Genomic DNA, 14669 nt, shown 5'->3' with positions numbered 1-14669 from the left:
AAAACTTCCATGCTTTCATTTGCGGGTCCTTCCCTACCCCACCTCTCACTCCCAGATTGCAAGGCTCGCTATACATGTTTTCACAGCTGTCTGTCTCGAGGACCAAGTACAGTGACTGGCTCCAGCAAGCACTCAGATATTCGTTGAAGAAATTAGGAAATGGACCAGGCTACTTAGCTTCAGAAGCTCTTTCATAGAAGTTCCCATCCCCTCCGTACCAGTTCTCAGCTAGGTACCAGTTCTCAGCTAGTTGACTGACGACTAGCACCCTGACAATGAGGCAGCTCTAAACTGTGAATGACAAAAATATTTACTGTGTCTCCGAGGGCCACTTGTGTTTGGTGTTTTATTTTTTTAATAGTTTTTTAAATTAATTAATTAATTTATTTTTGGCTGCGTTGGGTCTTCGTTGCTGTGCGCGGGCTTTCTCTAGTTGCGGCGAGCGGGGGCTACTCCTCGTTGCGGTGTGTGGGCTTCTCACTGTGGTGGCTTCTCTTGTTGCGGAGCACGGGCTCTAGGTGCATGCACTTCAGTAGTTGTGGCACACGGGCTTCAGTAGCTGTGGCTCGCAGGCTGTAGAGTGCAGGTTCAGTAGTTGTGGCGCACGCGCTTAGTTGTTCCGCGGCATGTGGGATCTTCCCGGACCAGGGCTCGAACCCGTGTCTCCTGCATTGGCAGGCGGATTCTTAACCACTGCGCCACCAGGGAAGTCCATGTTTGGTTTTTAATTGTAGTGAAATGCACATAAAATTGTATCATCTTATCACTTATGAGTGTAGAGTTTAGAAACGTTCAGGAGATTCCCGTTGTGCGGCAGCCAATCTCCAGAACTCTTTTCTTCTGGAAAAACTGGAACTCTCTGCCCTCCAGCAACCGCTACCCCCAGCCCCTGGCACCCACCATTCGACTTTCTGTCTGTATGAACTTGACCACTCTAGGTGCCTCATACAAGTGGAATCGAGAGCATTTGTCTTTCTGTGACTGGTAGGTTAGCATCATGTCCTCAAGATTCATCCATGTTGTAGCCTGTGTCAGAACTTCCTCTTTAAGGCTGAATAATATTCTGTTGTGTATACACCCCATTTTGCTTATCTATTCATCTGTCAGTGGGCAGTTGGGTTGCTTCCACAGTTTAGTTATTGTGAACAATGCTGCTATGAACATAGGTATACAAAGTATCTTGGAAAACCTGCTTTCAGTTATGTTGGGTATATACCCAGGAGTGGAACTGGACCATATGGTAATCCTACTTTTAATTTTGAGGAACCACCATGATATTTTGCACAATGGCTGTACCATTTTACATTCTCACCAGTAGTGCACAGGGTTCCAATTTCCTACATCCTCATCAACCCTTGTTATTTTTTGTTTTCGTAGTAGCCACCCTAATGTGTGTAAGGTGGTGTCTCACTATAGTCTTGACTTGCATTTTCCTAATGATCAGTGATGCTGAGCATCTTTTGATGTGTTTATGGGCCATTTATGCATCTTCTTAGCACAAATGTCTAATCAAGTCCTTTGCCCATTCTTTAGCCAGGTTGTTTGCTTTGTGGTTGAGTTTTAGGAGTTCTCTGTACACTCTAGATATTAATCCCTTATCAGATATATGATTTCCAAACATCTCCTCTCATTCTGTGATTGCTCTTTTCCTCTGTTGATCGGGTCTTGATGCATAGAGTTTTAAAAATTTTCATGAAGTCCAATTTCTCTATTTTCCTTTTGTTGCCTGTGCCTTCGGTGTCATATTCAAGAAATCATTTCCAAAATCTAATGCCATTAAACTTTGGGGCACTTGTGATTTTTAAAAGGACCTTTTAATGACAAGTTCCCCAGTTTGGGGAGTTCAGAGCCCTGAAACCTAACTATAAGTGTTCCCAATGCAGAAAGTACATAAGAACCAGAGTGCTTAATCAACATTTCTGTTGGCAAGCGAGGTCCCAAGGAGCGTGTGGAAGCACAGCAGAAGTAACATGGAGGATTTTTAGGAACGTTCTCTGCCACCTTAGTTTCCTCCCTCTTTCTCCATATATCCCTCCCATTTTTCCTTCCTTCCTTTCAGATAACATGTCTGGGGCAGGATATGGTGAAGAAAATGCTTTTACCTCACTCCCCTATAACAACACTGACCACCCCATGAAACTTGGAGAAGCAATTTGCCTAATTTGGAGAGAAAAACTCCATTCAAGCCCTGCTGGGATGCAAGTTCAAATCTGCGTGACCACAAAACCCACGTTCATGGACCCACTTGCCTCTATTGCTTTTTTAAGCTATAGGAATGCTGGGTGAGGAATGTTGTCTGTTATTAACTAGAAAAACATGATCCCCCTTTGAGCCTTCATGTCATTACCTATAAGATGAAAATGGACAAGCACAGCACATTTCCAGTGTTACTTTTGCAGTTTTCAGTGCTATCTTACATGAAAATAACATGAAGAAACAGAAGCAAACCTGCCTGATTCCCCCTTATGCCTTGACTACTTGGCCTGCAGAGAGGCCTCGAAGACCCTCCTTGGACGATCCAAGGTTCAGCCCAGCACTGAGCTAGACGACCACGGGCTCCCCTTCCAGCCCAGTGAGTCTTTGCATGACTGTTTTGGGTTTTTTTTTCTAGACTCCCATTTCTTAAAACTTTGAGAGCCAGTCACAGATCTCCATTTCACCCAAGGGCTGGCATGTCACGAGGTCACCAATATTTGTTTTATGTACTGCTAAGAGATTAAGGGGCAGTATAATTTCAGGGAAAAGTTAGGTTCCCTGGAAGTCAGGAACCCCAGCATCCTGCCCTTAAACACTCGAATGACCTTGAGCAATGAAAGGTCTCCAGACCTTCATTTCTCATCTTCAAATGAGAAGACAAATTGGACAACATCACTGTTTCCTAAAGGGTGGTGTGTACACCGCTGTGGAAAGTAAGCAATAGGTAGAAAAAAGTCAGGTGCTTTTATCTTATGTATATATCTATAAATACTTAAATAGCCTCTCAGCTCTACAGTATCTTAGCTATTATTGCTACAGCAAGGCTGAAGTCGGTGACACACACACAAGCAAGACCCAATGCTAGTACATGCGGTGAAGGTATCGCACCTTCAGGAATTGTCCTTTCCACCCAAACTGTCCAGAAAGATTGACACCGATGAAATGGATCGCTATTGTGGATCCTCATATACCAAATTCCCATGAGCTTTGCTGAGAAGACCTCAGCAGTGCATCAAAGCATCCCTTTGATGCAATGTGAATAAGGTTTTAAAAAGGTATTAATGGGGGAGACAAATGTTAAATCTATATCAGAGGTACTTTCCCCATAGGATGGGGGAGAGGGAAAGTATGTAAGCACCTGTCATAGGGCCTGGTGTGGAGCAGATGCCCCATACAGATGTTATTACAAAATATTGAGTATAGTTCCCTGTGCCATAGAGGAGATCCTTCTATCTATTCTATGCCTTCTTTGAATGACCGTAGCACTTGTTGTCTGTATCATTTTTATGTCTGTTGTTGCTTTGTGACTGAAAATGAAAAATTTCTATTTGTCCATGTCCTGGCCCTTACATAAAAATGTGTTCGTTTATCTATTTCATGATTATTGACTACATCTTAGACACCGTGTTAACTGCTGGTTCTAGATGTTAGTAAAATATAGACCTTCCTGCTCAAAGGGTCACAGTATTTGTGGGAAAACAAAAAAATGAACAACCTATGTCTCTAAGAGCTTTGTACTTCCCAAAGAGAACACACCTCGTAGGTACAATAAATACATGTATCATACGTAAATGTATAAATAGTTAATGGGACTATACACCTGAGATAACTGCTTTTTGATTCTGAGGAAATGATGATTATATTTCACCAGGAGCTCAATACCACTCTGAGAATGAGGGCTTAACCCCCGACTTGACTCACTTCATCACTTTCCTATATAAAAATACACAAGTCTGTACATACGCTCTAGAAAAAGGTTTATCTGGCATGCATTTCACATAGCAAGAAGAAAACTTCAAGAGGTTCAGAGAAGCATCCAGAAGCTCAGATGACTGTCTGGCACTAATACAACTTGCTTGACAGGAAAATAGAGCTGTAAATCTCACAAAATTAGATGATCTTTTAAGAATTTCAAAACCTCCTGCTATTAATTGGAAATCCTAGAAGAATAGCTTCTTTTAAAATGTACTGATAATATGCTTTACAGCTTAATATTCAGAAGCCTATGTTTTGGCTAAGTGAGCTTCAGGAAGGAAGGAAATTTGTGGTTTACCTCCACTTACTTTGGAACCGCTGGTTCCAAACATCTACTTCTATGCACAGTCATCTTATCATCTGTAAAATGGAGGCAACTCTAAGACAACAGAGTTACAGAGATGTTGCACAGCTCCATGTGTCATTGTCTTCATTTGTTTCAGAATACCAATAACATCTAAGCTACTACTGAAAGAGTGCTATATTATTTGGGGTCATCTAGTGCAGCTCTGTCAAAGTAAAGAAAAGGGACCTAGAATGACTATAATTTTCCCAAGAGGACACAATTATTTTATGGTAAATCTGGGACAAGAACCCTGATCTCTTTGATCCCATTCCATTGTTCTTTCATTGGGTTCTGAACAACCCAGAGAAATAAAGAGAAATAAAACTCCTGTGTGCTGTGTCACTGGTACAGGACATGGCAAGATTGGAATTGGAGCACTACATATTAAGAGGTATCTGAGAAATTCTTCAAACTAATTGAGATATATACCAGGTACATAGAACACAGTATGTTTTATGAAGATGATTCTGTGCAATGAACAGAACTGGTAACACACACTGGAAGGTGAATTCTCATTTTCTGGCCCCTTGAAAACTCCACCTCAACATACACGTTAAAATAAACATTTGAACTGGGCCATATTTAATTCTGCATGCTCTTGTAAGTCAGAAAAATATTCCATATATCATTTAAGCTGTCACTCACTTTTTAACTTGACTTTCAATTTCTAAAAGTCTTTCCAAACATAAAACAGAGGTGGGAAAATGGTATATGGGAAGCTGCAGAGATGAAATAAGCTTACTTCATTCGGCATAAAGATGAATAGCCAAACAACTTCTTCATGGCTGAAAGTGTCCAAATCTACTGTCTTCATTTTGTAGTCAAGGCTTCCGGAAAAATATGCTAATGGATTCCTTATTACCCGAATGCCCCATATCAGTTTCAGTAGGTATCATTACATATTATGGAAATTTTTCTCAGTGACGGTGAAAGACATCCTGGCTGAACATCCCCCTGCCCATGACACAGAGATGATGGTCTCAAGCTACCTTGAAGGCACTGGAGCCCACACTATCCGTTACTAATATTAATGGAGGATAAAACTTCATATTCTGTTTGCTCTATATTTGTTAAATCACTTCTTCCCTTCATTAAACTGGATGGCCCATAATTGAGTCTGTAGTGTGTCTATCATTGGAAACTGAACAAATTTTTGTTGGTTTTATTAATGTCATACGTTTCTAGGGAGGGTCTATTCAATAACTAAGTCTAGTTTCACAGTTACAAATAAATTATGATGTAACTTTGAATAAATTAAGCTCACCATAAAGGAAGGATACTGAGAGTTGCTACTACTCCTTCCTTGAGGGGCTCTTGTAAAGCACTAAGTAAAGTAACACAGGTGTATATGTATGCATATATTTTCAATGATATTTGTACAGACTTAAAAAGAACTCTACAGAATGCATTATAAAAACCTTAATGCTGTGTGTCCCTAGTTCCCGGCTCTCTCATTAAAACTACTTAAATGAACACAATCTTATCTGTTAGGATACTACTTCTTGCAGTACCCTGTCCCAACCATTTGCCATCCTCTTCCCATTAGTCCTCAAGTCAGAAGCCCCGAAGATCTGTTCATTAATTTATGAACACATTTCTTCATCCAGCCAAGAAAATTGATTGATCCCTTACCAAATTTCAGGCACCCTTCTTCAGTATGATTTATAGGCATGTTCAGGAAACACAGCAGTGATTAACACAGATGAATATAGTCTCTCTTGAGCTGAGGTGGGAGACAAAAGTAAATAAGCAAATATAAAATCATAAGTATAGTGCTTCCCTGGTGGCGCAGTGGTTGAAAGTCCCCCTGCCGATGCAGGGGATACGGGTTCGTGTCCCAGTCCGGGAAGATGCCACATGCTGCAGAGCGGCTGGGCCCGTGAGCCATGGCCGCTGAGCCTGCGCGTCCGGAGCCTGTGCTCCGCGTCGGGAGAGGCCACAACAGTGAGAGGCCCGCGTACCGCCAAAAAAAAAAAAAAGCTATGAAAACAAAACCTATGGATGGAGACCTACATGAAAGATGGAAGAGTATAATAATGGCCAGAGTACATTACTGTGGCAGAAGCAGCAGCCCTTAAGGAGGACAACTTTATAAATTACAAATTGGATTTAAATAGACAGGGAATTGAAAGTGGAGACATTATTTTCTGCAGAAGATGATGGACAGGGGAGAGCAAAGAAAATAAAACTGAGATTGTTAACAAAATGCAATGCTAAGCATATAAGTTAGGACTGAGTCCTTAACTTTCATTTTTATTAATGACTGGGTGAGTATAGATTACTGACTACACAGAACCAAGCCTGGGAACACATTTTATATTTATGATCTTTGTGCCTAAAACTAGATTCTCCTGGAATTTAATATGACACTAGGACAATGACTGGCCAAGTTTTAGATTAATCACTCTTACACAAAGATTTTTCATTCATATAATCTCAAACAAATACTGCGTCACCAATTAAGTTCCAGATCCTATGCACTCTGGCTGAAGATATAAATATCTTGCAAGCCCAGCGTCACTTTCCTCCTTCTCTGGTAACAAATCACACTTTCTATTATGACAATGGCCCCAGTTATCGGCCCAGGAATAAACACTTGACTCAGGAAGAGCCAATTAAAGCCCTCCTTTAGAGTTGATCGAGAGCTGTAAGGTTAGAGTATTTCAATCTTATGAAATTTTTGTAAAACAACATTATTTCAAAATCTACTAAGTATTCTTTAAGTTCTAGAAACTGCATTCTGTGACTAAGAGGACAACTTATTTGCCGTCGTTTCTGCTCTGCCCACTTTATGTTTCTGGTATTGTGAGATAAAGGCAGTGGGGAATGGCAAACCAATTCTGATTCATTCAACACATGAGTGCTTCTTAGGTACAAAACACCATTCTGAACATTGTCCGAGGTAAAAAGATAAATAATACCTAGCCCCTTATAATACCTAGCCCCTTACCCTCAAGGATCTTCCAGCTTAGCAAGGGAAATAAAACATGCACACAGATGACTGCAACAAAAAGAAGATAATGATTGCTGCCACATGTTTGGGGAGAATGAGTAGAGCAAAGAGAGAACACAGAATAAGGCAACATTCAACAGTCAGCCAAGAACCATTTGTTGAGCAGTTGCAAGCTGTGACCTGGAAATGGAAGAGGAGAGCATAAATCTTCACATGGGCAGGTGAAAATTCAAGTGTTATTACTTGTAACACAGCCCTTCAAATACATTTTTTGGCACCAAGTGCCTACTAAATAGCCTTAAATTAAAAACTAAATAAGGATACAGTCTCTATCAAATATAGCCTGAGGTACTGATGCCTAAATACTAGGATCACAGTATTTGTGTCCCCAAGGATGCCTTTCTATTGCTTTGCTTCTTTCCCCCTTTCCAAATTAGCTAATGCTGTCTTAACAGGATATCTATTTCACTTGTTCCAGCCTTTTTGATCCAATGTATTGAATAGCAGAATAGGTGAGTTACAAGAGGATATTTTGACTTCAAACAACAGAAATAAAATACTATATAATTGAAAAAAAAAAAAAAACAGAGGCAATCTTTCAGGCACATGTGGATCCAGGAGTTCACATGTTTTAACCAGGTCCCTTTCTCTCTTCCCCACCCCTTCTTCTCTCTGCCTTTTCTCCTCTCTGGTATCTCTCATTATGGGATTCAAATATTTCCCTGTTTATGTGGGAGCTTCTGGCACAGCTGCAGGCTTATACCCTCGCAGCTCCAGGGCTGCCTGGAAGGGGCGGGCGCATCACAGCATAAGGTTGCACAAGGTGTGCACTTATATAGCAGGGCATCACATCTATGAGTGATGGATGATCACATTGTATACAGGGGTAGCTTCGCATAGCGTTTTTTTTTTTTTTTTGCGGTACGCGTGCCTCTCACCGCTGCGGCCTCCCCCGCTGCGGAGCACAGGCTCCGGACGCGCAGGCCCAGCGGCCATGGCCCACGGGCCCAGCCGCTCCGCGGCACGTGGGATCCTCCCGGACCGGGGCACGAACCCGCGTCCCCTGCATCGGCAGGTGGACTCCCAACCACTGCGCCACCAGGGAAGCCCTTTGCATAGTTTTTACATCACTTTTCTTGAAGATGGCAGTAAAATGGTATGTTTTTACAAAATCAAATAGTGTAACATTGTCCAAAAGATATACATAAAGCATTTAGAGGAAGGAGGCTCCTTTTTCTTTTAACTCCGGCACAGATTGTCTATTGGACAGTGGTAACCCTATGTCATCACCCTCGTTACTCCAGCAGAAGTCCAGGGATTAGCCCTGCATAACTCTTGTTAGCCTCTATTCCCTTCCTTGAACACTGTAGCCAGAAGGATTTTTTCCTCCTCAAACCTTAAGTATTGAAACCTGGAGGAGGGGCATGTCTGAAAAGAAAATGATGGACTGGACTCTCCCTAGAAGGACGATAAATGGGTGGTCAACAAGAAAAAAAATATCCTCTGTACCAGGAAATGTTTGAAGTGTTGTTTGGGTATCAAAAAACGGGTGCCCTACACATAAAGCAACAAAGGATATTGGTCTAAAAAGAACACCATGGCCAAAGGTGCATGGCCTATTTCAACAGAGGATTTGAAAGTTAAAAGTTAACCTGTAAAACATTCAATTCAATTTCATCATTTTACAGATGGGCAAAGTAAAACTCAGGCACAGGAACAGAAGTGCCAAGGTCATACAGGTGGTTGGTGGAAGAGACAACCAACTTCCCAACTTCTGACTTTTTAGGTGTGTGTGTGTGTGTGTTGTTTTGTTTATGTGCAAGGACATTTTTCTTTAGTACACTAACATTACAACAGAAAGTATAGTCTTGTTTTGGTTTTCTCTGCGCCCTCAATTCTGTATAAGACAGTTTCTCTGCACTCCAACAGAAAGGCTCAGCAAGAGTAGAGACCACCATAAGCAGTACACGTGGGCACCAAGGGCAGATACATTGCCCTTCCTTGTGTAGGAACTAGGGCCACTTGCTGCTTTACTGGGCCAAGTTTGGGCTGGACCTGCAGGAGGGGACACCTTTGAAAAACAGCTTCCTAACTGCACTACAACCTGCTCTGGCATCCTGATTCCACTCCCCAAACCCCCCAAATCTTCAGCCAGAAAAAAAAAAAAAAAAAAAGAATGGATCACTGGATCACTGGATCGATGGGGAGATTTCTGTCTGCTCCTCCTACTGTCACCTCTTTCTTGCTATTTCCTGCCCGAGGAAACCTGACATCAGCCCAAAAGCACCTCTGGAAATGGGTAGGAGGGAGCCTTACACCTGTCAGCGCCAGAGAAGAAAGTGCGCTCTGCAGAGTTCTCAGTTGTTCCATCTCTTGCGATGAAAGGAAGAAAAGGAGCGAATCCGCCACAGATTTACTGGAGACCAGGGTTACTTCATTCGGCTCCGGCCACAGTAACCCCTGAAGACCAAAGATGCATTTCCATTCCCAGCAGTTCTTGTTGGCGTCTTTCCCTACAGGCTAGCCCAGTGCCTGGCCCCGGAGAAGTCTCTCCGTAAAGGTTCTTTAGGTCATAAATCAGGCTCCTGTGTGTATGTGTGTTTTTCTTAGGAAAAACTGGCACAGACGAGTTAGCAGTAGAGACTGGGCTCTCCCTACTACCCTTCATGCTTGGCGGCATCACCTTCGACTACCTCGCATTCTCCCGGCGCTGACAGCCCCGGCTCCGGACCTCAGGGTTGGAAGAAGTCAGCCGCAGCTAGAACCGCCCTGTCCGGGGCTGATGCCACCCTGTGCCTAGAATGTGCGTGTGGGTGCAGGCGGGCGAGCGAGCGGCTTCTACAGTGAGACCGAAGCAGGAGCTCAGCCTTCGCCTGCGACCTGCGATCCCCAGATTCCCTGGGGACCTCGAAACTCCCAATCGGAGGTACTCCCCCCGCCCCACAGCCGCCCACCCATTCCCTCCCCCCTTACCTCAGCACGCAGCCCCTCCCTGCGTGATGTTGCAAAACCGTGGGGAGGGTGGGCGCTGGGAAGGGTGGGGAGAGCCTGAGAGCTAGCGAGGGTGGGAGGGAGTGGGCGGAGGAGGAGAGGGAGCCGAACGCGCATTTAAAGCGATAGCCATCCTCGCTCTCTCCCCAGTGCTGGGCTGTTGGAGAGCTCGAGCTGCAAGCCGCCGAGCGCGAGCTCGAGCGCGGCGCGCTGGCCGGGGAACCCGAGAGCGCACGGCGCCCCAAGCTGGCAGGCGCCGCGGGACCTCCCACCCTCGCCGGCTGCCCTTCCCCGGGCGCCCCTACCCTCCTCGCCCGCAGGAGACCCTGGGCTTCGCCGGAGGAGCTCACCCCAAGGGGCCAGGACTCCGGCGGGCCCGCCACCGTCCCCTCCAGTGCCGCCGCCACCGCCGCAGCCGCGGGAGCAGCATGGTCCAACTGGGGAAGCTGCTCCGCGCCCTGACTTTGATGAAGTTTCCCTGCTGCGTGCTGGAGGTGCTTCTGTGCGCGCTGGCGGCGGCGGCGCGCGGCCAGGAGATGTACGCCCCGCACTCCATTCGGATCGAGGGGGACGTCACCCTCGGGGGGCTGTTCCCGGTGCACGCGAAGGGTCCCAGCGGAGTGCCCTGCGGCGACATCAAGAGGGAGAACGGGATCCACAGGCTGGAAGCGATGCTCTACGCCCTGGACCAGATCAACAGCGATCCCAACCTGCTGCCCAACGTGACGCTGGGAGCGCGGATCCTGGACACTTGTTCCAGGGACACTTATGCGCTCGAACAGTCGCTCACTTTCGTCCAGGCGCTCATCCAGAAGGACATCTCCGAAGTGCGCTGCACCAACGGCGAGCCTCCGGTTTTCGTCAAGCCCGAGAAAGTAGTTGGAGTGATTGGGGCTTCGGGGAGTTCGGTCTCCATCATGGTAGCCAACATCCTGAGGCTTTTCCAGGTAGAGGGGCGCTCCCTCCGGGGCAGAGCGCGCCGTAGCTCCCCGCGCTCTTTATCCTGAAGGCTGGCTTGGACTCCAGGGGTGCGGGGTCTGGTCAGCCTTCGCTCATTTCCACCCTGGAGATCCTGCCGAATCCCTCCCACCTCACCCGAGGAGGTACTTTCCCTGCTTGATTCATTTCCCTTCCATCTCTCCCCTGTCCGCGCTCCACTCCATCCGGCTTGACATTCTGGATTTATGGCCCCATTGACAAGAAACAGTCTCCGAAAAACAAGGCGATGATTTAAATGGGTTTGCATTCGAGTGAAATACGGTTCCAAAACAGGCTTGTAAAAGTGCCGGGCTCCTGTGAGAGCCACCTAGGCGCAAGGAATATGAAAGATGAGAAGACGCCTAGAAACTAGGCATTTCTCAACTCCCCAGCTTCCCTGCCCCAAGCCGCCCGACAAGCTGCAGCTGCCTTGGAAAATTTCGAGAAGCGCTTAGGGAGGCAGTTCTTAAACCGAAGGCTAGGTCTTCACCTACATTTGGACGTGAATTGCCCATTTCGCTCGGGTTGGATTTCCCGACCTGTAATCTGTCTCTGCGAGGGCATGGGGCGGAAGGCGTGGGGACTGTCCTCAAGCGGGGAGAAGCCACCGGCAGACGTGCCCCCAGGTGATTTGCTCTGGGCAGTTGTTTGCACCGTCTAAACTGCCTTTGCGATCCGGCCACTGGCAGGAGCCGGGCGATCAGCTTTCTACTCCTGCCAGCTCAGAGCCCGGAGGTGAGCTCATGCTAACTGCGAAACACAATCGCTTTCTCTGCACCCACCCTGTGCCCATCCTTTCCCACGACCTCCCTAACGCAGCCCCCAACCCCAGTGCTGGGTTTTGAGGACGATTCTCAGAGCCAGACAAGAAGGCGCCTGGAGGGAGGCAGTAGGGTGCGCTGAGCAAGGCCGGGCGGTCCTCTAGCTCCGGGTGCAGGCGGGCAACGGCGGAAGATGCGAGGACGGCGGATCGGGCCAGCTGAGCCGTGGGCGGTGCTGCAGTGCTCTCTCACCGCCTGCTCTCGCAGCCTCGGCCCCACAGCTCCTGTGCCGCCCTGGGTATAGATGGATGGCTTCTGGATGAAGAAATTGAGTTTCAGGGTCTGCGTGACTATGGGTTCTCTTGTTTCTCTGTCTTTCTTCCTGTGTGTGTCTCTCTCTCCCTGCTGTTTTTTTTTTTTTTTTGTCTCTCTGTTTTTATGTTCTCCCTTTCAATTTCTGCCTCTCTTTTCCTTCTCTACCCCTGTATCCAAGTTTTTTGTTCATCTCTGTCTTGAAGTGATCCTTTCCTAATGCACAGCTCTCTCCCTGCCTGGTAGGACCCAAGCTCAGTTAGTCTCTTCTCCAGATGTTCTGGCTGACCCTTATGCTCCCCGTAGCTAAAAAGTTGGCTCCCTCTCAAGTGCCTTTCCTGAAGCATGTTGGGTTTCTGGAGGGGACTCCTTGTGATTCAAGCTGTCACTACATCAGCACTCAGGAGTATGAAGTTTGTGTTTGTGCCAGAAGGAGGGGTGCCTGTCTAAAGCTGCAGCCTGGTATGGCCCCTCTGAGCCTCTGAGCATCTCTAGCACCTCTTGAGTATGCCACCATGGAGATCTCTAGATGTTTGCAAGGCCAAAAGTGCTTCTGGGCAGCCTTCACTTTGAGGTAATGCTTTCAGGAAGAGCCTGGGTTGTTGTAAGCAAAACCCAGAAGCACTTCCTTTACCTCTGAGCTTAAACTAGAGAACCTGAGGAGGCAGCGCTGCAGGGAGGATGAGGCCAGAGGTCACCTGAGAACCACAGGGGCAACTCACAGTATTTTTACTGGAGCTCTGGGGGTTGAAGGCGCATTTGCTCTTTGACATTTTAAAAATTATTTTGGTGCCTTCACTTGGAGCTTGGGCAGTACTGCAGAGGGACCTGCCTGTCGAAAAAAGAGTGAAATCTTATAGAGTCAAGAGAGAGCTTGCCGACTAGGCTGAAGGCTTGTGTTTGCTGAAAAAGATTCCAGGGGGAGCAGATTCCTTCTCTGGTGTGTGGATCTGAGGCACTTGCAAGAAAAGAGAACGCTTGCCTTACGCTTAGTTCCCCCGTTCCCTGGGCTGGGAAGGAAAGGAACTGAATGCCAACATTAGCAGTGTGGGTTGGGACCAAAACCATTCAGAGAAAACACTGTCATTTTCCTCTAATTTGCAAATTGCAGCTATTCATGTTGGATTGAACAGCTGAGGGAAAAGAGCCCCCAGTTTTCACCTGCATTTATTGAGAAGAGGCTGGTAGTAGGAGGGATGCACCAACTTGTAGCTTGTGCTGCAAGCTGGATATAAGCTTGGTGTGAGCATCCTGGTTAACCACTGCCCACGTTCAAATATACAGAGATAGATTCCAACAATCTCTTCCCGTAGCCTTATTTTTGCGTGTGATCTTAGAAGCTCCTGGCATGTAAGTCCAGTCCCCAGTTTCCCAGCCTCTGTAAACCTGCAAAATGAATAGAGAGAATAGTGGAACACAGACCCATTGTTCAAAGACACAGTCACTTTAGGGAAAGAAGAAAAGAACGGGTAGGTGAATCTTCTCTGGGATTGCAGGGTTCAGCTCAATGAAGACTGTCCTGTATAAAAGAAACTCCTCTAAATGGTTGAATTCTTAGCTCTCCAGAGATCTGAGTTTTCTTTTCCCCAGTCCCTGTGGGTTGCTGTGGGGAATGTGCCAAACCTATCATTTGAGATAAAAATTTATGGTGAGGTAAGCTTCTAGGCTGGGGGAAGGAAGACTTAGTGACTGAAATGGGGGATGCTAAGCACTGGGGGGCAAGAAGGAACAAGGAGATAGTAATGGATGTAACAAATGCTGCAGCTGCCAGCAAAGCCTGGATTGAAGTTCCTTCCTGAAAATGAGGACCCGGGCAAGAATGACCACTCAGATGTAAACAGTGTCTCTGACTGGGAATTCTCATCTGCCTGCCGGTGGGCCAGAGCTGAGCAACTCCTTTCTCTCCTCTGTATGCACACTGAATTGGTTAGTAAGTGACATGTCAGAGGACAGGAATCATATTCAGTGGATCTTTCAAATCCAGGAGTTTGAGGCTAATGAAATTAGTGTGTGGCCAGGGCTCTGCCAACTAGAATTAAGTCACTGCAGCCACCCTGCAATGCATTTTCAGCCTGAAGGGAGCATCAGGGAGGAATTTCGGGAGATTTGTTTCTGAGCCTGTACAAAATAATACTCTCCTAATGCTAAGAAAGATTAAATGTAAATTAATATTGACTACGAGTAACATATTTAAAAAATAATCGCCGAGTGGGGGATGGCTTAAAGTGGAGAGATTATATAACGTGGTGTCCAAAGAATAAATCTCCCCTGACCACTGTTTCATGGGCTATAAGTAAGATATATTACAATGGAAATTAATGGGAACGTTTTTAGTCAAGGCTTCTCTGCTATTGACTTGAGAGCAAACACTCTGAGA

The sequence above is a fragment of the Grampus griseus genome (genome assembly GCF_964374135.1).
Source record: "Grampus griseus genome assembly, chromosome: 15".
Classification (NCBI taxonomy): domain Eukaryota; kingdom Metazoa; phylum Chordata; class Mammalia; order Artiodactyla; family Delphinidae; genus Grampus; species Grampus griseus.
This window is presented reverse-complemented; position numbering follows the sequence as displayed.